Source organism: Narcine bancroftii, chromosome 3 (genome assembly GCF_036971445.1).
Source record: "Narcine bancroftii isolate sNarBan1 chromosome 3, sNarBan1.hap1, whole genome shotgun sequence".
NCBI lineage: Eukaryota > Metazoa > Chordata > Chondrichthyes > Torpediniformes > Narcinidae > Narcine > Narcine bancroftii.
Window position 1 is genome coordinate 128,026,197 of NC_091471.1, and position 23,526 is coordinate 128,049,722.

At 40.1% G+C, this 23,526-nt stretch overlaps 1 long non-coding RNA gene across 1 annotated transcript; it reads right to left on the reverse strand.

Annotated features, from left to right (window-relative positions):
- Positions 1-245: 245 nt before the first annotated feature.
- On the reverse strand, positions 246-23,219 carry LOC138756226 (uncharacterized). Its single transcript, XR_011352883.1, has 2 exons — positions 23,088-23,219; positions 246-428 (listed from the first exon to the last, which is right to left on the reverse strand). It is a non-coding gene; the product is annotated as an uncharacterized lncRNA (long non-coding RNA).
- Positions 23,220-23,526: the final 307 nt, after the last annotated feature.

Sequence of the window (23,526 nt, forward strand, 5' to 3'; positions counted from 1 at the left end):
AGAAGAATTTTAGGGGGAACCTCTTCACATAGAGTTGTGGAACAAGCTGCCAGTTGAAGAAGTGAATGCAAGCTCAATTCAATAAGAATATGGGCAGGTACATGGATGAGAGAGGTATGGAGAGCTATGGACTGTTGTACTAGACCAGGGGCAGGCAACCTTTTACCATGCATTGGCCGGATGGTGTGTCTGTGGTTGAATGGTGGGCACTGATGCTATCATAATTGAAATAATACTGAAGCACAGACATTATTTAATTGAAATTTTCAATGGTCTCTGCCCAAAGTACGTAATGTTCAATATATGAACATAACTGATGATCATTTATCAAAAAACAATCCACAGAAAAGTTCAAACAACAAGATCAACCATATTCCTTCTGAAAAACTACGCTGATGCATGTCAGGTCAGGAAAAGTATCTTCAAATCTGGAAATGCACCAAAAATCATGAGTTAGTCACTAAAATGAAACAATAAAAAAGTCAAAAAGAATAAAAATTAGTTCCAATGAAAACAAAATAAGTAACCCCAAAACAGATTGCATCGCAATCAGTGAGAAACTTGATTTTCTTTCAAATTGGGTGACCAAGTTGCTATCGCCAATAGCAAGACATCATCTAAATAAGCATTTGTTCTTAAGTGGTTCTTGGTTTACTTCATTTTTGAGAATAGTTATGCACACATGTATGCCCTGCCAAACAGTGATGACATCTTTTTTTGCGTGCTACACCTATTTTTTATAATTCCCATAATGGAAGAAGATATTTTTTGCATAAGTTGATCAAAGACAAATCATCTGCATTAAATTTGGATTTCAACTGATCGCTGCACTGAATCTCAATAAGTTCCATCTGAAAATTTTCTGGTACTGTTTCCACATCCACACTGAATGGAGTTGCAAATGGCTTGAAGTGGCTTGCATGCAAATGAAAATCAACAATACAAGATAAATACTTATTTTTTTCAATTCCTGGAGAAATGTTACAAAATTATCCACATTAGTTGGTTAACATTTTTTGAGATTGGGATAATGCACAAAATTCAATTTTTTTATGATGGCTTTCCCACAATTGAAGTTTTGTTTCAAAGGCCTCAATGTGCACATACATCTCATGGATCAGCTGATTTTTCCTTGAAGTTGGAAGTTCAGGTTGTTCAGATAAGACATAACATCCACTTGAAAGCCAATCAGGATCACAAAAATGGTAGGCATCTCGTGTTTGCTTTCAAGAAATGTTGCTACTTCTTCATGCAGGGCAAATACTTTTTCCAGCAGTGTTCCACAACTAAGCCAGCGAACATTGCAAAAGTTGGCAAAGTCACCATATTCAGCATGTGCTTCCAATAAAAATTGTTGGAATTGATGATTATTCCAACCACGAGACAGAATTAGGTTAACTTCCTTCACTACAATGGCCCTTACTTTCTTTAATTTGAGAGACTTAGCACACACAGCCTCTTGATGGATGATGCAATGAATTTTTTTTTACATTATGTGAAATTCCAAGGTCATTCATGTGTCTTTGAAGCAAAACAAAGGTGTTTTTTTCTCTCTCCAACCATTGCTGGTACTCCGTCCATTGTTATCCCCACTAGCTTTGACAGATTTAGCTTCATGTCTCCCATCATCTTCTGCAATACTTCCAAAATGTCTGCTCCTGTGATGGTGTCCTTTAAAGGGATTGACTGAACAAATTCCTCAACAATATCAAAACTTGACCTTATTCCTCGAACAAATACTGCAAGTTGAGCTGTGTCTTCTAAATCTGTGCTTTCTTCACTGAAACTAACTATTGGGCACAGCCATGACTATGTGATTGCCTCAGCGTGACTCTATTAACTTTTTGGGTGTTTGCAGTTTACTTTTTTTTTAACGATACGGTCAGTCCCTTTTGGTTTCACATCTATATTTGACATATAACAAATGTTTCCATTTTGTCTTTTTTTTTGCACTACTTGTATTGGGAGGCCAGGAGCACATGATACTTTTTCATTGGGTTGCAGCCCAAATAAATTTGGATCACAGGCAGTGCATTGCCCACCCCTGAACTAGACAGAAATCTGGATTGGCACAGACTTGAAGGGTTAAAAGCCTGTTTCTGTACTACATTGTTCTGTGGTCTTGTATAGGTTAAATTTTGTATGCTTCAGAGAACAAATCAACAATGGTATAGAGCTCAGTAATCAAGCACAAAAGGAAAAGCAAGCATCATCTGCATAAAGGGTATCCAAAAGACAGTGCATTGAAAACAACAAATGTCACATTAATGACCTATCGCGGATCCATGATGAAGCAGCTATGAAGAGCTAAGACTAATGGCTGCCATAAGGGAAAGAACATCCTCTGTAAATTCTATGTGGTAGATGCAGACGGACCAGCAACTCTAGGTCTGGATAACTGCCGGGAGTTGCAGTTAATCTCTGTCAATTATGAGATCCAGAAGAAGATATTTTTTGTATAAGTTGATCAAAGACACATCATTTGCTTTAAATTTGGATTACAACTGATCGCTGCACTGCATCAACAGAAATATACAACAAAAAGAGGAAATGATGTCCACAGAAGTACCTGCCAGGCCATGGTTCACAGTGGGAGCAGACTTGTTCACCAAGAATCAAGAGTGGTATTTAATAGTAGCCTGTTGCTACTATTTGTCAAAAGGGTGAAAGACCTGAGAGTGTCAATTATCACCTCCTTGCTGAACAAGGAATACTTGAGCAAGTAATATGTGACAAATGGAACACAGTTACTTTACAAGAATGCAGAGAGTTGGCAACAGAGTATGGGTTTGTTTCACTACATCATTCCCATACTACCCCATATGTCATGCATTAATTGAAAGTCAGGTGAAAACTGTAAAATGCACATGAGTTGAGTGTCGCAAAACAAAAGAAGACCCATACCTTGGTTCTGCAGTGTAATCACTTGAACAATTTCCTGTTAGTTCTCAAGATTAGCTACAGTCCTATGGGAACTTGTTGGAGGTCAGGTGTAACATTGCTACAAGTGTTACAAGATCAAACCAGCAACCACAAAGAAGGCTTATCACTTTCTGTGCTCCATGACCTTCCAAGAAACTTATCTCCTCCTTACTTTCCTCTATAAATAGCACCTTGGTTGGAATCCTAGTCTCCTCCTCAGTCATTTTCTCAAAGTCATGTTCACGTGACAGACCTGTGTCTCTCTTCGATGATCAGGCATCTCAGTGACATAGGTGACCTGGTTAATTTTTTATTTCACCTTATATGGTCCTGAAAACTGAGCTCTCAAAGGGTTTGACTGCATTGGAAACAAAACCAATATTTTGTCGCCAGGTTTAATGTCCCAAAACTTTGCTTTTTGATCATACCGAATTTTCATATTTCCCTGAACAGTTTTTAATTTTTTCCTTGCCATCTAAAAGCCTGATGTAATCTGTTTTTAAATTTGAAAACATAATTCAACAGATTTGATTGTATATTATTATGATTCCACTGTTCTTTCAACAATAGTAATGGACTCCTGCCTTCATGACCAAACACCAACTCAAATGGACTAAAACCAAGAGACTCCTGAGTTGCCTCTCTAACAGCAAATGATAACAAATGGATTCCTTCATCCCAATCCTTATTATTTTCCATGCAATAAGCCCTCATCATATTTTTCACAGTTAAATGGAACCTTTCCAAGGCCCCTTGACTTTCAGGATGATAGGCAGATGACACAATTTGATGGGATCCCAATTCATACATCTCGTGTTGAAATATTCCAGTCATAAAATTACTCCCTTGGTCCGACTGAATTTCTGTTGGTAGGCCAAACACTGTGAAAAATTTTAGCACAGCCTTCACAATCGTCTTTGCTTTAATGTTTCTCAGGGGAATAGCCTCTGGAAACCTTGAAGCTGTGCACATGAGTATTAAAAAATATTCATTTCCTGCTTTGGTTTTTTTTCAATGGGCCAACACAATCCACTATCACTTTTGAGAAGGGCTCCTCGAAAGCAGGGATGGGTTGTAAAGGTGCTACTGGTGGTCCTTGATTAAGCTTTCCCACCAGTTGACAAGTGTGACAGATTCTACAAAAGTTCACAGCATCCTTTCTTAATTTTGGCCAATAAAACTGTTTCCTTATCTTTTCTACCATCTTCTTCACTCCAAGATGACCTCCTAGAGGTGTACTATGAGTCAACTTTAATATTTCATTCCTGTAAGTTTTGGGCATTACAACTTGCCTTACTACAACTGGCAGGTATCACTTGTGCTCTCCACCTTCTCATCAATATTCCATCTTGAAAAAAGTAATCTACTGGTGCAGTTTCAATTTCCTGGTTAGACAGAATCTTATCTCTTGTCCCAGCAAGATTAGGATCATGCTTTTGTCTGGCTATTAATTTTTCTCTTGACAACAGCAAAGCTGGATCCTTAGGTTTGTCCTCAATGCTTGCCTCCACTACAAACTTTCTCTACCTCTACCTTTTTTCTAGACATGGCTCTAGTAATGGCACACACAGGGTAGATTTCCAAATCCTTTTCAGACTCATAAACCAATGGCTTACTTATGAGTTTCACCGCAGGTTTGACTTTACCCTACTGTAACTGGGCCGTTAACTAAATCTGATTTCATCACTATTCTATGCAAAGGTATAGGCTCTGCTTCACACCAATGCTTTTAATTAAATTCACATCTCCAGTATCGGTCTCCTCACCAAAATTCAAAATTTTGCTTAATACAAGCGATTGGGCTGCTCCAGTATCCCGCAGGATTTTAACTGGCACTTGATTGGTTCTTTCTTTAACCGAAATGAAACCTTCAGTCATGGATGGTTTGAAAATATCCCTAACTTTCTCACTCTGAACACAGGCAGTTGGTACCACCCCTTTCTCTTTCTTCCTTTTCAGTACAGGACAATTTGCTATTATGTGTCCTGGCTTCTAACTCAAAAATCTTTCCTTCACCCATTTCTCTTCCTCTCTTCCTTTAACCTCACCTAGATTTTCTTTAGACTCGACTTGGATTATCAGCAGTATACCTTTGAAAGGTTTTCCCTGCTGTCCACTTAGACTTGTGGGTTAAAGCATATTCCTCTGCGAATATAGCCAATTATTGCCAAGTTTTTATATTTTTCTCTTCCAAGTAAACTTGAATATCGTCAGGAACACAATTTTTTATCTCCTCAATCAGAATGATTTCCCTCAATAAATCAGTTATTTTCTACTTTAATTGCGGCACAGCACCGATCAAAACCCACAACTTTCCTATAAGCAAAATCCAGGTAAGATTGGGTTGCTGCTTTTTTTAAACTCCTGAACTTTTGTCTATAAGCCTCTGGGACTAGTTCATAAGATCGGAGTATAGCCTGCTTTACAAATTCGTAATCAGCTGCTCGTTGTACCATGAGACACGAATACACCTGTTGGGCTTTCCCTTTAAGAACACTTTGTAGCAGGAGTGACCACTGGTCTGGTGGCCATTTTAAATTTACAGCTACTTTCTCAAAATGCTGAAAATATTGGTCTATTTCAGCTTCCTCAAATGGAGGAATTAATCTCATTTCTCTACTGATCAGAAACCTCTCCTCCTGACCAGCAAGTGAGTTTTGGGCTTCTCCCTCTCCTTGCGTTATGGTCAGCTTTAATTTAACTTTCTCTCTCTCTCCTCCATTTCTGCCTGCCTTACTGCTTCCCGTTTGACTTTCCTTTCTGCCTCTTTTTTTCCTCTCTCTCCTCCATTTCTGCCTGTCTTACTGCTTCCCCTTCAGCTTTCCTTTCTGCCTCTCTTTTTTCCTCTAACTCTAGTTTTCTCAAAGCCAACTTTATTTCCTCTGAAGTTTTCTCCTTTGGAAATTGTTCTAATGCAGCTTCTTCAAATATCCCCTTTCCTACAGAGTGCTTAACAATCTTTTGGGCAATTTCCTTTTTTTTCATCCCAGTTCTTACTGTAAGAAGTTTTAACTTGCCAACTATAACCATCAGTTCTGATTTTTTTCGCCATTTTTAAATTAACCAATGAAGGGTTCGCTATAAACTGGTCAATATTCATAGTTGCTGGTTTTTCTGCTGGTGATTTATACACTCATCGTTTATTTTTAATTTCAAGCTGGAGGCTGAATCAAACTGTTATAGATAGAGAATTTAGGTTAAAAAGGGCTTAAGTTAAAATGTGATGATTAATCATAAAAGGGGAAGCCAGAATAGACAGGGAGCTTACCATAAAAGTTTAGCTGGACAATGATATAACAAACAGAGATCTTTCATGGTCACAAAGAGACATGTAGGAGCCAAAGATTGATAAAAGAGTGAAAAACAGAATTTAGTGTGTGCAGAGTTCGTAGTGTACGTGACTAACATGATAATTACAAATGCAAGTGTACTTAGAATGATTTTGCAAAAACTAACCAATTAAAACAGTGTTAAAGAGGAGGGGAAGGACAAGCAAAAAAGGTATAAAAATCAATGCACTGTATGTATCGGGGCTTGACTTGGCGAGAAGCCAGTTGAGTCCAACTCTGCAGACTTGTAAATAAAGCTTGTCGTGTCACCGACTTTAAAGAGATTCATGTGTGAGAATTTGTACTTCTGACAAAACTCAGATGACTGATAACTAAGCACAAGTCATCACCCCTAAAGCTTCAAAATTGGTTTGATCCTGGACAAAAACCCCAAATTATGTTACAAGATCAAACCACCAACCACAAAGAAGGCATATCACACAGGGGTAAATATGAACAATTACTTTATTAACAAAAATTCACTTTCAAACTTTAATTCAAAATCCCCCCCCCCCCAACTCTTTTATAACAATGCCCACTGGTTACTCTGCAAATTTCTATAACAGTGTAAAACTAATAAATTCCCCAGCCTAAATATAACATATGTAATTAAAGTCTAAGTTATATTTCCAACCAGCCCACAGAAAGATACTTAGCCACAAAACAAACTCAAAACACATAAGACTCACAAAACTTTGATTACGATCGAAGTAAAGATCATAAACAAAATTCAGTTTGTTTAGTGAACTGAAGCCAAAAGATCTTTGAGGGAGAGAGAGAGAGAGAGAGCACAAAATTCAAAGTTGTCTTGTGTTGCTTGCAGAGAAAGGAAAAACGGCTTGGTCTGGATCCTTCTAGCTACCTTCGGAATGTTCATCCCTTTTAAAATCCCAACATTCTAAACTATCCTCCAGACCATGACTCATGCTCCGGGTCTTCTTCCACTCCACAGCACCACCCAGTGATGGTTTATCGTCCAAGTCCAGATATTTTTAGATCATTTTCTGCACATGCTCAGTCCATCACCCACTCTCTCAGCAGTCCACCTTCATCTTGGCTCTCTAAGACAAACTGTCACTTTTCAACATAAAACCACACAACACATAGGCCAATACACAACACAGACAAACTATAACCCTCACAAGGATCATTGGAAATGTTTCAGTTACAGATATGGGCAGAGAAATGGCAGACAGAGGTTAATGCAGTCAACTGAGTGTGTTGCATTTTCGGAAGTCAATGGTTAATGGCAGGATCTTAAGAACATTGTTATGCTGAGCATTCAAATCCATAGCTTCCTGAAAATTGGCATGTAAGTAGGTAGAGCTGTTAAGAAAGTGTCTGAAATGCTTGCCTCCATTGACCAGGGTATTGAGTACAAGATTAAGGATTTCATGTGGCAGGCTACATAAAACTTTAGTCCTCATGAATATTTTTTCTACTGATAAATGGTGAACACAAAAATCAAACTAAATATAAACAATACCAGTACCAGCTAGAGGGAATTTTCTTTTTTTTTCCCTGTTAATGAACTTAAGTAAAAATGATTTTTATTGAAAATCAATGGTCCAAGTTGCATTCTCTTCTTTTATTTTGACTGAAGGAATTTCCTTGGTACTCATGTTTACTATTTTAATACATGCATCCTATAGTTTGGAATCATGTCAAAATATTATTTAAAACATCAGTTTGGGAAAATAAAAATTAAATTAAAACCTTGACTGGAAAAAAATGTTGAGGAGGAGCAAATTATGTTGATGGTCCAAAACAACTTTAGTTAGTGTTCATATCTGATATTTGTTTAAATTCCTTTTTATCTCTAACGATTGCACTGACATAATTTTAGTTTGTATGGCACTCCTAATTTAATTGGAAACAAATGAAATTGAACAATGGACTTTTTCTGAAACAAACATGATTCAAGCCAGATTTAAAGGTGTCACTTTATCTACAGTTTAGGCAGCGCATTATATTACTCTCTGATTTTTAGTTTAAAATTTAAAGGAATTAATCTGTCTTCGTAATTATAATTTTAAAGGCTCTGAGCTAAACCACTGCTTGTAGAAATAATTATGATATTTTTCTTTAAAATAGACTTCATTGTGTGATGATAATTTGGTTGAATATATAATTAATTCTGAATTAGTAATACATTTCTCATAAATTATTCATGAATATTCCAAGATATGAACCTCAAGATTTCACTTAATTTCCCTCAGTTCATTTCTGAAGTAATAACTTCCATATTACATCAACTCAGAATGAAAATTTTCTCCTATAGTTTGTCTGGACTCTTAACCAATAAAAATGAACTGATATGGAATTTTGACTTTTTCTCATTTGTATCAGTGACTTGGATTTGCAAATCTGTGCCTATTTCTCAGGGTTGCACCTGATATTTAAATAACTGAATCTGACTTCAGAACCCAAAAGATAATATTTAGCAGAAGTAAAACACAAAGGTTTGCAGACACTGTGATTGATGTAAAAACACAAAGCTGGAGAAACTCAGTGGGTCAAATGATGTACTTTACATAGCAAAGGTAAAGATATTTTGGGCTTGAGCCCTTCATCAAGGTATGAGCAAAATGTAAGCAGTTGACCGAACAGTCCCATAAGCAGAAGGTAATAGGTAGCTAATAAAGGGAGAGGGGAAGGGCTCTGTGAATGGAGAGGGAAGGGGGTTTTATGTTTGGCACTCAGTTTAAAGAAAAGGGTGTTACAAATCAACAATCATGTGTTTTACATTACCAGTTTCTATTTAAAACTAATCAACATTCATTCAAAGAAACAGACAAATCCTGGTCAGTATTGCTCCAACTTTTTTTTCCCCATTCACATACCACCTTAACTAATTCCTTTTTAATCACAGAGCACCTATGCCATAAGTCTTCTTCTTTGGCTTGGCTTCGCGGACGAATATTTATGGAGGGGGTAAAAGTCCACGTCAGCTGCAGGCTCGTTTGTGGCTGACAAGTCCGATGCGGGACAGGCAGACACGGTTGCAGCGGCTGCAGGGGAAAATTGGTTGGTTGGGGTTGGGTGTTGGGTTTTTCCTCCTTTGCCTTTTGTCAGTGAGGTGGGCTCTGCGGTCTTCTTCAAAGGAGGTTGCTGCCCGCCAAACTGTGAGGCGCCAAGATGCACGGTTTGAGGCGATATCAGCCCACTGGCGGTGGTCAATGTGGCAGGCACCAAGAGATTTCTTTAGGCAGTCCTTGTACCTTTTCTTTGGTGCACCTCTGTCACGGTGGCCAGTGGAGAGCTCGCCATATAACACGATCTTGGGAAGGCGATGGTCCTCCATTCTGGAGGCGTGACCCATCCAGCGCAGCTGGATCTTCAGCAGTGTGGACTCGATGCTGTCGACCTCTGCCATCTCGAGTACTTCGACGTTAGGGATGAAAGCGCTCCAATGGATGTTGAGGATGGAGCGGAGACAACGCTGGTGGAAGCGTTCTAGGAGCCGTAGGTGATGCCGGTAGAGGACCCATGATTCGGAGCCGAACAGGAGTGTAGGTATGACAACGGCTCTGTATACGCTTATCTTTGCCATAAGTAATCCCTCACTAATCACAGAGAACCTGAGATGTCTTGTGCTCAAAATAGATTTGATAGACATGTTGACAACCAACAGTGGTCTTTATTTACGCAGAGTCACAAAAGGGCACACATTCACAGACTAACTCAGAATAATACACAAATAATTACATATTGGGTACAAATAAATTGCTGATAAACATTCTCAACCCTCAATTGGGAATACACAATGTCCATCCACCCACAGGCACTGCACACTAACAAACAGTTATTAATTAATTACAACTAGGACTTATCAAATGAACGGTATTTCCTGCATTGACCATGGCTCAAGATCTGGGACTGGCCCATTGAAGTTGACCTTCCAGTGCCCACAGTTGGCTGGCAGCTTGGACTTCAGTGATGATCTTGAGGCAGTATCAAAAGAGAGAGAGCGAGACTTCATGTACTAGGACCAATCACACTTCACCCTCAGAGGTGGGCAGATCTAAACCTCGATTGGCAGGTGAGGTGATGAAATGAAGTGGTCACGTGACCCTCTGCTCTACATGGTAGCATGTGAGTGCAGGAAAAAAGGTAGAGAATGACTGCCCTACTTCATAAAATTAATGAGATCAAGGTTTCTATTCCCTCCTTTAGTTTGGATAGCTCATCTTCTTGAGTTAAAGTTATAGGTTTATAGAACAAAGAAACAAACCTCTTCATCTATTCAGTCTGCACCAAATCATCAAGCATCTATTTTAATTAATCCAGCAATACTTCCATTTAATTCTTCTCATAGTCACAACAGTACCTCCCAATTTATACCATATTAGGAGAAATTAACCTGCAAGGAATTGGGATGGTGGAGAACACCTAAGCACCCAGGGCAAAAATGCCAGGTATTTCTATACATTTTTCACAGGATTCAGAATATATTCATTCCAAAGAGGAGGAAAGGCTCTAAGAAAAGAAAATGGCAGCTGTGGTTGACAAAGGAAATCAAGTGCAGTATCAGGTCCAAAAGAAATAAGTATAAGATGGCAAAGCAGAGTGGGAGGTTAGAGGATTAGGAAACCTTTAAAAAAACAACAGTGAGAAACTAAGAAAGTCATTCGGGAGGGGAAAATGAAGTACGAGAGTAATATAAAATGGGATAGCCAAAGCTTCTTCAGTTATGTAAAAAAGGAAGGAATTGGTTAGGGCCAAAATTGGGCCCTTAAAAACGGAGAAAGGTGAAATTATCAATGGGAACATGGAGATGGCTGAGGAATTTAACAAATATTTTGCATCTGTTTTCACCAAGGAGGATATAGGTTATGATCAGATAAGGGGTAGGGGTCAAGCACTATCTAGGGACGGTGAAATTACCTAGGGAAACAGAGAATCTGATGGACATCCAGATCCAGAAGCAGGTGGTTGTGAGCATATTGTTAGAACTGAGGCCTGATAAGTCTCCTGGGCCTGATGGGCTGCATCCCAGGGAGCTTAGAGTGGTTGCTCTGGAAATTGTGGAAGCACTGGTCGACATTTTCCAAAGTTCCAAAGTTCTTTAGATTTGGGGGAAGTGCCTGCATCAGAGTGGCTGATGTAGTACCACTTTTTAAGAAGGGAGGGAGAGAGAATACAGGAAATTATAGACCGGTCAGCCTGACATCGATGGTGGGGAAGATATTGGAATCCATCATTAAAGGAGAAATAGCAGAACACTTAGGAAGGAATTATAGTATCGGTGCTAGTCAGCATGGGTTCCTTAAAGGAACATCTTGATTGACTAATCTCCTGGAATTCTTAGAGGACGTAACAAGGAGGGTGGACTCAGGAGAGCCAGTGGATGTGGTGTACTTCGACTTCCAGAAAGCCTTTGATAAGGTCCCACACAGGAGGCTAGTTAGCAAAATCAAGGAGCATGGTACTGGGGGTAGGGTGCTGTCATGGATAGATATTTGGTTGAGAAATAGGAAACAAAGTGTTGGGATAAATGGGTCATTTTCTGGATGGCAGAATGTGATGAGTAGGGTCCCATGGGGATCAGTGTTGGGTCCTCAGTTGTTTATCATTTATGTAAATGATTTGGATAAGGGGATCAATAACTACATATGCAAATTCGCAGATGGCACTAAACTGGGTGGTAGTGTGAAGTGAGAGGAGGATGTCAGGAAATTGCAGGGGGACATGGACAGGTTAAGGGAGTGGGCGGAGAAGTGGCAGATGAAGTTTAACATGAGCAAATGTGAGGTTGTCCAGTTTGGAGGCAGAAATAAGAGAGCAGAGTATTATTTAAATGGAGTTAAGCTAGGGAGTGGGGTAATGCAAAGGGATCTGGACGTAATTTTTCACCAGTCATTGAAAACTAGCATGCAGGTTCAGCAAGCGGTGAAGAAGGTGAACACTCATCTAGAGGGGATTGGAGTATAGGAGTAGAGAAGCCCTCCTGCAGTTGTACAGGGCCCTGGTGAGTCTTCACCTGGAGTATTGCATCCAATTCTGGTCCCCATATTTAAGAAAGGGGATACTTGCTATAGGCGAAGTGCCACGCAGATTTACAAGGTTAGTTCCTGGGATGGCAGGGTTAACATAACACGGATAGGTTAGAAAGACAGGGATTATTTAGTGATAGTGTTTAGAAGGATGAGGGGAGACATGATTGAGGTATTTAGGATTATCAAAGGCCTTGACAGGGTGAAATCAGAGTACATGTTCCCAATAATGGGTGAGACTAGGACTAGAGGGCATAGTTTAAGAATACAGGGAAGGCCATTTAAGACAGAAATGAGGAGTTTTTTTTACCCAGAAAGTTGTGGATCTGTGGAATGCACTGGATAGATTTAAGAGAGAGTTGGATAAGGCTCCTGTGGGCAGGGGAGTCATGGGTTATGGGGATATAACTGGGATTAGTTACTGAAAGAGAAAGATCAGCCATGATCTGATAAATGGTGGTGCTGGCTCGATGGACCAATTGGCCTACTCCAGCACTTATTGTCTATTGAAACCAACATGGTTACTGGGAGAACATGTGAACTCCACACAAACAGCATCTGAGTTGAGGATTGGACCTGGGTCACTGCAGTTATGAGGCAACTGCTCTTCCAGCAATGTCACTTGTAGCTCTTTAATCTTAAATATATCTGTACTGCTTGGATGTCTCTGAGTTTAATGTGCCTCCACAGTAACTTTATCAGTTGTAGTTCTCTAGCCAGAAAACTGTGGATTCATCTCCAGCTACATAAACAGAAGCACATACTTGAGGCTAGTTCTACAATGTCTTAATGAAAGACCATTGTCAGCACACCTTTCAGATGAAATATTCTTTACAACCCTGTCTAACTCTGTTAGCCATGAAGGATCCTAGAATACCATTCAAACAAAACTTAATTTCTTTGATTATTTTTTTTTCCCCTTACTCGTAAAAACAAATGATCAATCTATGAGTTATATAGTTAGGATAATGTGAACTATTTTGTAACCACATAAGAATACACCCTTCTCACTGTAGTAACTGTAGTGCACCACTGTTGGGCATATGTATATGTATACGAGTGTGAGGAAACAGTTTCCTGAGATGGTGGAAGGCATCAGTAAGCAGTCTCTTTTCTTATTTGAATCTTGCATCTTTAAGTTATTTAAGAAGCCTCCCAAGTAACTCCAGAGACATAACACTATGATTGCATTGTCCTTAGTGCAATCTGCCCTTCCTATATTATGTAACATAAATATGACATTGTATATCAGATGAAATGATGTTGACATGACTTGACACTGAACGAGGTACTTTATAAATGCAAATTGTCCATTCCCATGTGTAATTTTGGAACAGATGTGACACATGCATAATATAAAGCTTTAAAGATTATATTTCAAAAAAAAATCTTTGATAAGATAAATATCAAACGTTGGGAACTGCAGAATGACAAGGCACTTGGAGAAAGATCTCAATTTGAAAATACCTAGAGTGATAATAGTCCCATAATGATATGCTCTTGCATTTCTGAGGAGCTGTCAACAATAATTATCAGAAGGTCCAACATTGTGATGGGGTCATGTGGCAGGTAAACTGAAGGTAAGAACAATTTCACTGTATGAGTGAAGAAAACATTGCTACCATTCACTGTTTATATGTATGTGTGTTCTATTATTTACAGAATTTAGTTTCCCTTCAACATTTTTGTGGAATACAATATTGATTCATGCAAAGAAAATATTTTTTATTTTTAATTCAAGTGTTTAATCAACAATGTTCACACCATTTGTTCATTTTAATTATGTATAACAATTAATCTGGATTAATTTCATGCCCGAGAATTAGAAGAAATGCATTCTGCCCAAGGAACTCTCATGGATAAAATATTGCTAAGCAATCTCAACCTCAAATTGTATTGTAGAATTTTGGTACACTATAGATGACTGCTTTTAACAGCCATTCAACTCCCTCCTCAATCAATTACAAAATTTTCCAAAATATAGAATGAACTGGCATTAATGAGGTTTATAATTAGGAAGACTTAAATAGGACCTGAAGAAGTTTCAGTGGGATCGTCGCTAATTCTTCACTTTTCACAATGGTGATGGAGCAATCACCTGTGACAGCAATGGACACTTTGACTGTGGTGGAGGAGAAAGAGGCTGTGATGGAGACAGTGGGTGATACTAGGTGTAGAGAAAGAGAATCAGAATTCCTAATGAATGAGGTAGTTCCCACATTCATTCAATAGCCCATTATAAATTGCAGCACCCAGGGAGCCCTCCTAGGACCCACGTGAAATTACTGGGGCAAAGGTGCTGGAAGCACCATTCAAATTGCAGGGGATAGACCCATGAAATCACCAACCTAGCAATTTAAGGGGGATCCTGCCCCTGCAATGACGTGTTACGCTCTCACCAGAAGTACTGCTATATGTTCAGATGCTGGCTACCCAGTGACGTGCACACGCAAGCGCTGAAGTCACCGGAATAAACGGGTCAGCCATTTTCCTATTCAAATTACCTGTGGACAACAACTAAGATAGTTTATCTGGGTTCACTGACTACTTCTGAGGTAGGTCAGGGACCCGGTTGGATTCTGACGAGGTTGATCAGTTCGGACCTTTTCTGATTGCTGTCTAAGTGGGGTGCTAACCAGGCAAATTGCCCAGTTAATCCCATTTTACATGGCAGTTTGAAAGGGTCTAATGGGACGGGCAAATCCTGGTCAGTGGCATGCATGCCAGGAGGAAGATCCTGTATAATAGGAAATCCAGGAAGCTGCCAGATCCACAATAGTTATTGCTGGCTACAGTGAATGTAAATTCCAATACAGCTGAGCAAAATTTCCTACTCTCACAAAATATGTCAAGGTGATCAACATGCTACAGTTTCCTCACTGAAAAAGCCTTTTTTATTATGGTTGTAAGGGAGGCACCACTCAGCAGATATACCAGAGATCCTGCAACAATCCATTAAAATAATTGGAGCAGGGATTTGCACATGAGAGTGCTATGTCCTGAGCAGGATATAAGTAGATTAAATGCATTATATGGGCTCTCCTGGGTGATTAATGGTACGGTAATGCCTGTGTAACAGATTCTGGTGTGGAGAGTCATTTAGTTTGCATCTGGAAATTTTATTTTGTAGGCGCCTCTCTACCTGAAAATTGTTTGTAAATCAGGGAGTTTCTTAAATTATCCAACACCCATGTCATTCCACTCCTAGGGAGACAAGGCAGTGGACACTGACCAGCTATTTGAATCAATAAAAATCAGTAATTTTTGCTTATACCTGCTCTGAGTTTTGTCTGAAATTATCAGCTGGGGCAAAACTAGTTAGGATTCATACAATCACTTCTAAAATTATTTAAATTAACTAAACACTACATTATGTAATAATGTCTGCAAATAATGTGTTACATGAAAATAGGAAAGAATTGTACAATATAATTCTGTGTAACAAAAATATTATAAAGAATACCAAACTATAAAAAATATGCACTGAAAAAGCTTCTGTACTCTAATTATCTTTAACTCTGACTTGTAACTCAATTTGTGCGTGATTCTGAATGCAACCCTGCCTATAAATACACGTATTTATGTCCTGTCTGTGAACACTGTGTATTGTTAAAGGTTTGCTCCAACATCATCAATTGGTACAGATGCTCCTCATTTGATAATGATATTTGCGTCCCATTTAGCCCACACATTGATGGAGGGGTTTGTTAACACAGGCAGTATCTATGTGGGAGATCACAGGTCATCATACTGAAAAATTTGCTCTGTTTCTCTCTGCATAGTTGCTGAATATTTCTAGCATTTGTCATTTGTTTTATGTATCTAGCATTGCTGTTTTTTTTTTCAATTTAGGTCCATGAATTTCTTGATTTATTTTGTCCTTGTCATTAATTTTTGCAAATGAGTTTTTTGTGAGGGGGAAGAACTTTGAAAAGTTTGTACTTGAGGGAATATTTATTTGTTCACATGGAAACATTGTGCACAATAGAAGCTCCATGAAGTTGCATGTACTTGAGTTAATCATATTTGAATGTAAGTGATTACTTTCACAGATTATTCATATTTTTCAGGGAGGGTTGGTTGAGTAAATAAGGGAGCAGGTTACCGGAAGTTGGAGAATTCAATGTTGATGCCATCTGGTTGGAGAAATCCAAGGTGTTATACAAGATGTTGCTCCTCCAATTTGCCATTGGCCTCAATCTGGCGGTACCTGAGGCAGACAGGTTCAGTATGGGAATGGGAATTGGAATTAAAGTGACTGGCCATTATGAGATCCCAGATGGTGCAGTAGATGGATTGGAAGTACTCAACAAAGTGATCCCCAGTCTTTGCCCAGACTCGCCAATGAGGAAGAAGCAATGCCAGAACCATTAGATACAGTTAATGATCACTACACATTCACAGGTAATGTGTGGAGGGACTGTTTGGGGTCTATAACGGCAGTGAGGGAGGAGGTGTAAGTGCAAGTGTAGCTCTTGTTGTGGTCACAGGGGTAAGTACCAGTGATATGATTAATGGGAAGCGATGAGTGACCAAAGGAATTGCAGAGGAAGTGATCCTTATGGAAAAGATTGCACTTAAATAGGCAAAACATAGAAAGGTGTGCACCTAATGTAGCCAAATGCAATTGTGGAGATGGGAAAAAATGTTGTCTGGACTTGGTGGGCCGAGTGGCCTATTTCTGTGTTATACAACTCTACGACCATAATTTACCAAAACTCAAATGTAATTTAAAAACATTATTGATGTATTGGTTATGTAATTTTATCTTTATATAAAGGACACTGACCTGCTGAGTTTCTCCAGCATGGTGTTTTTACTTCAACCATTGAACCACAGTGTCCGCAGTCTTTTGTGTTTTACTTAAAATCCACATGGTCTTGGTTTTGTTTCATACCACAGGAGTAGTGAGGCAATTCCTTCAGCTCAATTCAGGGTGTTTCAGCCAGACTAGTCTCCACCATGGAACACGATAAAACAAGGTGGTAGATTCTAACTTCTAGTACTTTTGCACTTGATAACCCATGCACAGGTCATAGGATGACTATATCATTTAAACAGCAAAATGCTGGTGGTTCCATCATGTATGACTGACCAGCAAGATCCGGTTGAATATAATTGCTGCCAGCCTCCGAAATGAGTTTTATGGATAAGCATAATCCAAAGCTATTTTTACACCATCAACCAGGTAATGAAAATTTTAAAAGAACCACAGATGCAGGGAACCGGGAATAAAAACGAAAAAATAAATGTTGGATACGCTCAATCCAACAATATCAGTGGAAAGGGTTGCAGATCAAAAACCTTTTTAGAGTAGAAGAAATTGCTCAATGTGACTGGGAAAGAGAAGTTCACCTGATTGAAATCCTTCAACCTGAACCATCAGTAGTAGAGAAATTATTAGAAAGAAATCGAGTGACAGGACTAATCTGGACTTGCAAGGGCAGGTATCACTCAAGTATTTTCAGGATGGCTTGGTAGAGATCCTGTCTAATTTGACTTTTTTTAAAGGGATATCTAAGCATGTTGATAAAGCTAAGTGCCATAGATGTGGCTTTCATGGACTTCAGTAAGGCCTTTCAAAAGATCCCATCTGAGAAAGTATTCTGAAATGACTCTCCAGTCATCAAGACAATTTTGGTTTCTCAAATTTTCCTATATGTCACACTTTTGAACCATAGAACCAGAGAGCATAACAGCACAGAAACAGGCCTTACACTGCTTCTAGTCTGTGCTAAAACATTTTTTTTTGCCTACTCCCATTGGCCTGCACTTAGTCCATAATCCTCTGTACCTCTCCCATCCATGTACCTGTCTAAATTCTTCTTATGTGTTAAAATTGAGTCTGCATTCTCAGCTGGCAGCTCATTCCATACTCCCGCCACTCTTGGTGTGAAAACGTTCATCCTCATATTCCCCTAAACTTTTCCCCTTTCATGTTACCCATGTCCTCTGATTTGTATCTCACCTACCCTCAATGGAAAAAGCCTATCTACATTTTCTCTGTCTATACCCCTCATAATTTTAAATACCTCTATCAAATCTTCCCTCTTTCTTCTTTGCTCCAGGGAATTAAGTCCTCACCTGTTTAATCTTTCCTTGTAACTCAATTCCTGAAGTCTGGGCAACATCTTAGTAAATCTTGCTACACTCTTTCTATCTTATTAAAATCTTTCCTTTAGTTCGGTGTCCAAAACTGCACATAATATTCTAAATTTGGCCTCACCAAGGTCTTATACAACTTTACCATAACATCTCAACTCCTATACTCAATACTTTGATTTATGAAGGCCAATATGTCCAAAGCTCTCTTTACTACCCAATCCATCTGTGACACTACATTCAGGGAATTATGTATCTGTATACCCTGATTCCTCTGTTTTACCACAGTCCTCGGTGCCCTATCATTTACTGTGTATGTCCTTTCTTTGGTTGACCTTCCAAAATGCAATACCTCACACTTTTCAGCATTAAATTCCATATGCCATTTTTTAGCCTATTTTTCCAGCTGGTCCAAATCCCTCTGCAAGCTTTAAAAACCTTCTTTGTTGTCCACAATGCCTCTAATCTTAGTATCATTTGCAAATTTGCTGATCCAATTTACCACATTATCATCCAGATTATTGATATAGATGACAAACAACAATGGTCCCAACACCAATCACTAAGGCACACCGCTAGTCACAGGCCTCCAATCTGTGAAACATTCATCCACTACTACTCTCTGGTTTCTCCTGTCCAGCCATTGTCGAATCCAATTTACTACTTCACCATGAATACCAAGCATCTGAACCTTCCTGACTAACTTCCCATGGGGACCTTGACAAAGGCCTTACTAAGGTCCATGCAGACAACATCCATAGCCTTTGCTTCATCAACTTTCCTGTTAACTTCCTCAATAAACTATAAGATTGGTTAAATGTGACCTACCACACACAAAGCCATGTTGACTATCCTTAATCAGTTCCTGATTATCCAAATAATTGTATTTCCGATTTCTTAGAGCACATTCCAATAATTTACCTACTACTGACGTCAGGCTCAGCAGCCTATAATTTCTAGGGTTACTTTTGGAGCCTTTTTTAAACAACAGAACAACATGAGCTACCCTCCAATCCTCCGGCATTGCACCCATGCCTAAGGACATTTTAATATTTCTTCCAGAGTCCCTGCAATTTCACATCTAGCCTCCCTCAAGATCCAAGGGAATAACTTGTCAGGCCTTGGGATTTCCCCACCCTCATTTGCTTTAAGACAGCAAGCACATCCTCCTCTTTAACCTGTATAGATTCCATGACCTCACTGCAATGCTCCCTCCATGACTCCCTCGTCCACTCATCCCTTCCCACTAATTTTCCTATTGGAGACTTACCCCTGTGATCGCAGGAGATGCTCCACTTGTGCACACACTTCCTCCCTCACCACCATTTGGGGCCCCAAACAGTCCTTCAAGGTGAAGCAACATTTTGCTTGTGAATCTGCAGGGGTCATCTACTGCATCCGGTGCTCCTGTTGTGGTCTTCTCTACATTGGAGAACTGGACGGAGACTGGGAGATTGCTTTGTTGAACACCTCTGCTCTGTCTGTCACAATAGCATGGATCTCCCAGTGGCCACCCATTTTAATTCTCTATCCCATTCCCTTGCTGACATGTTTATCCACGATCTCATGTGCCGCCAGACACCTCATCTTCTAAGTGGACACCTTCTAACTGAATGGCATTAATAACGACTTCTCTGGCTTTCATTAAATCCTCCTCCTCCCATTGCCTTTCTCTAGCTCTGCCACTCTCCCTTTTCCCTGTCTCCTTTAGCACAAACATTATAAATTCCTACCTCGCCCCTTATCATATCCAATTAACACCTTGTGTTGGCCTGGATTCCTCCCCCAGCCGGCATTGTCTGAATTCTGAGACTTTCTGAGATTTCCTGCCTCTGGCTCATTCTTCTTATTGCCTGAAGAAGGGCCCAGGCTCGAAACATCAGCAATATATCTTTGTCTTTTATGGATGCTGAAAGAGTGGCTAAGTTGCTACAGCATTTCTGTGTTTTTATTATAATCACAGCATGTGCAAACTTTTGTGTTTCACATAGTACTGTATGGAGTTTTGGTTTCATTACTGGAAGAGGGATATGATTACACTGGAGGAGATGCACAGCAGATGCATTGAATGTTGCCTGCGTTAGAGGACTGGTTAAGTAAGGGCAGGAGAGCTGGAGAGAATTTGATGAAGATTTTTTTTTCTTCACTCAGAGGGTTGAAATCTTGGGCATAGCTGCCTCAGGGGACAGTGAAGGAAGATATTCTCATAACATTAAGATATAATAAAATGACCATTTGCAGGGACATGACATTGAAAGCTACAGATTAAAGTGGCAGCATAGTTAGTGCAGCAGTTAGCGCAACACTATTACCGTGACAGATTGAAGAGACTGTCATCCGTGCGGTACCGGATGGCAGTCTCTTCAATCTGAGGCGCCTGCAAGCTCACACCAAGACACAAGACACAAGAGAAACTTGTCCGTGAACTACTCTTTGCAGATGATGCCGCTTTAGTTGCCCATTCAGAGCCAGCTCTTCAGCGCTTGACGTCCTGCTTTACGGAAACTGCCAAAATGTTTGGCCTGGAAGTCAGCCTGAAGAAAACTGAGGTCCTCCATCAGCCAGCTCCCCACCATGACTACCAGCCCCCCCACATCTCCATCGGGCACACAAAACTCAAAACGGTCAACCAGTTTACCTATCTCGGCTGCACCATTTCATCAGATGCAAGGATCGACAATGAGATAGACAACAGACTCGCCAAGGCAAATAGCGCCTTTGGAAGACTACACAAAAGAGTCTGGAAAAACAACCAACTGAAAAACCTCACAAAGATAAGCGTATACAGAGCCGTTGTCATACCCACTCTCCTGTTCGGCTCCGAATCATGGGTCCTCTACCGGCACCACCTACGGCTCCTAGAACGCTTCCACCAGCGTTGTCTCCGCTCCATCCTCAACATCCATTGGAGCGCTTACACCCCTAACGTCGAAGTACTCGAGATGGCAGAGGTCGACAGCATCGAGTCCACGCTGCTGAAGATCCAGCTGCGCTGGATGGGTCACGTCTCCAGAATGGAGGACCATCGCCTTCCCAAGATCCTGTTATATGGCGAGCTCTCCACTGGCCACCGTGACAGAGGTGCACCAAAGAAAAGGTACAAGGACTGCCTAAAGAAATCTCTTGGTGCCTGCCACATTGACCACCGCCAGTGGGCTGATAACGCCTCAAACCGTGCATCTTGGCGCCTCACAGTTTGGCGGGCAGCAACCTCCTTTGAAGAAGACCGCAGAGCCCACCTCACGAACAAAAGGCAAAGGAGGAAAAACCCAACACCCAACCCCAACCAACCAATTTTCCCTTGCAACCGCTGCAATCGTGTCTGCCTGTCCCGCATCGGACTTGTCAGCCACAAACAAGCCTGCAGCTGACGTGGACTTTTTACCCCCTCCATAAATCTTCGTCCGCGAAGCCAAGCCAAAGAAGAAGAAGATTACCGTGACAACGACCTGGGTTCAAATCTGGCACTGTCTGTAAGGAGTTTGTATGTTCTCCCTGTGTTTTTGTGGGTTTCCTCCATGTGTTCCAGTTTCCTCACACCTTTCAAAACCGTACAGAGTTTGTAGGTTAATTGGTGTATTTGGGCGCCATGGGTTTGAGGGCCAGACAGGCCTGTTACTGGGTTGTAAGTCTACATATTTTTATAAATGCTTGAAAATGGGGTTAGAATCATCCTAGTGTGTTGATTAAGGATCTTGATCACCAGATAGTGTGGGCCATTGGGCCTGTTTCAATATCATTTGTATCTATAATTCTGATACATATCCTTATCACCAAGAGAGTAAATATAACATCAACAGGAAGTGTGGTGGCAACATGTCAGATAAATTTTAACACAATATCCTTTCACAGTGATCTCTGTTAACATGAAAGGCAAAAGAACTCTGTTAACTGCCATCTCCCAATAAATCTCCTCACAATAAAATGCCTAGAGCAGCAGACACAATTTAAATGTGATCACTTTTAGAGCCACATCGTAACCAGAATTATACCCAGGAATTGTCCTTGCCATGTGAAATGGTTGTTGGGGCTGTCAGTTTGAGGAGTCCTTCTGCTGGTCTAACTGTTCCTTATGTAGCAAAGATAAAGTTACGTAACCAACATTTTGGGCTTGAGCCCTTCATCGAGGTATGAAAAAATGTTGGCTGCTGCAAGTGTATATTTGCTACATAAAATACACTGTTTGACCAGTTGAGTTTCTCCAGCACTTTCAATCACAGTGTATTCAGACTTTCATATTTTACTTGTGTAATTATATTAAGAATATGTTCAGAATCAGAAGTTATTGCTATGAATGTATCACAAAGTTCATTGTTTTTCGGGAGTATCACACTGCAAACATTTATATAAACCTCCTTACAAAATAAAAAAATATAGTGCAAGGAAATGACAAAGTAATGTAGTGTCTATGGTTCATTTTTCATTCAGGAATCTGCTGGCAGAAGGGAAGAAGCTGTCCACGTGCTACCTTTTTGCCAATGGTAGCAGAGTGAAGAGGGTGTGGCCTGGGTGGTGGAGGGTCCTTGAGGTTAGAGGCTGTGGTGAATCCAGAAAACAGAACAACCCTTCAGCTAAATATCTCAAATGAAGACATGCACATGGATTATTAGTCATAGCTGTTTTAAACAATTGCTTCTATTGCAAGTTAAGCCGAAATTCCTTTAGAATATAAAGGTCAGGGTTAGAGAGACTGATGGGATGGGATGAAGAATGTGAGGCCAAGGTGTTTGTTGCTCACCATGGAAACCATCTTGCTGAATGGAGCAGCGCCTCTGTCTGCTTATGTGGTATCACTTTCAGGTGGGATTTGCAGCAGCTGAGTGCATTGCTAAAAATAGCAACAAGCTTTTGACTGACAGTCCCTGCCTCGCGTTGCCATGGATTCCAGACATAACAAATTTGGTGATGCACATTGATTATGACATCACACTGGGCTTGATCAGGCTTTGGAAGCAAGGGGAGGGGAGACGTTCTTTCCTTCTACTAATTAATTAGGAATTATTTGCACTCAGTCATTTGCATTGCTTGATAGTCAATGAATTTGAAACAAATTGCCACCTGCTCCCTTAAAATCCCTGAATTCCTGGCATTTGCTCTCTCAGTACAGTCTGATAAAATCAGGGGAATAAGAGACTGACTTGTACCAATGTAGGCTATAATACCATGAAAGAAAAATG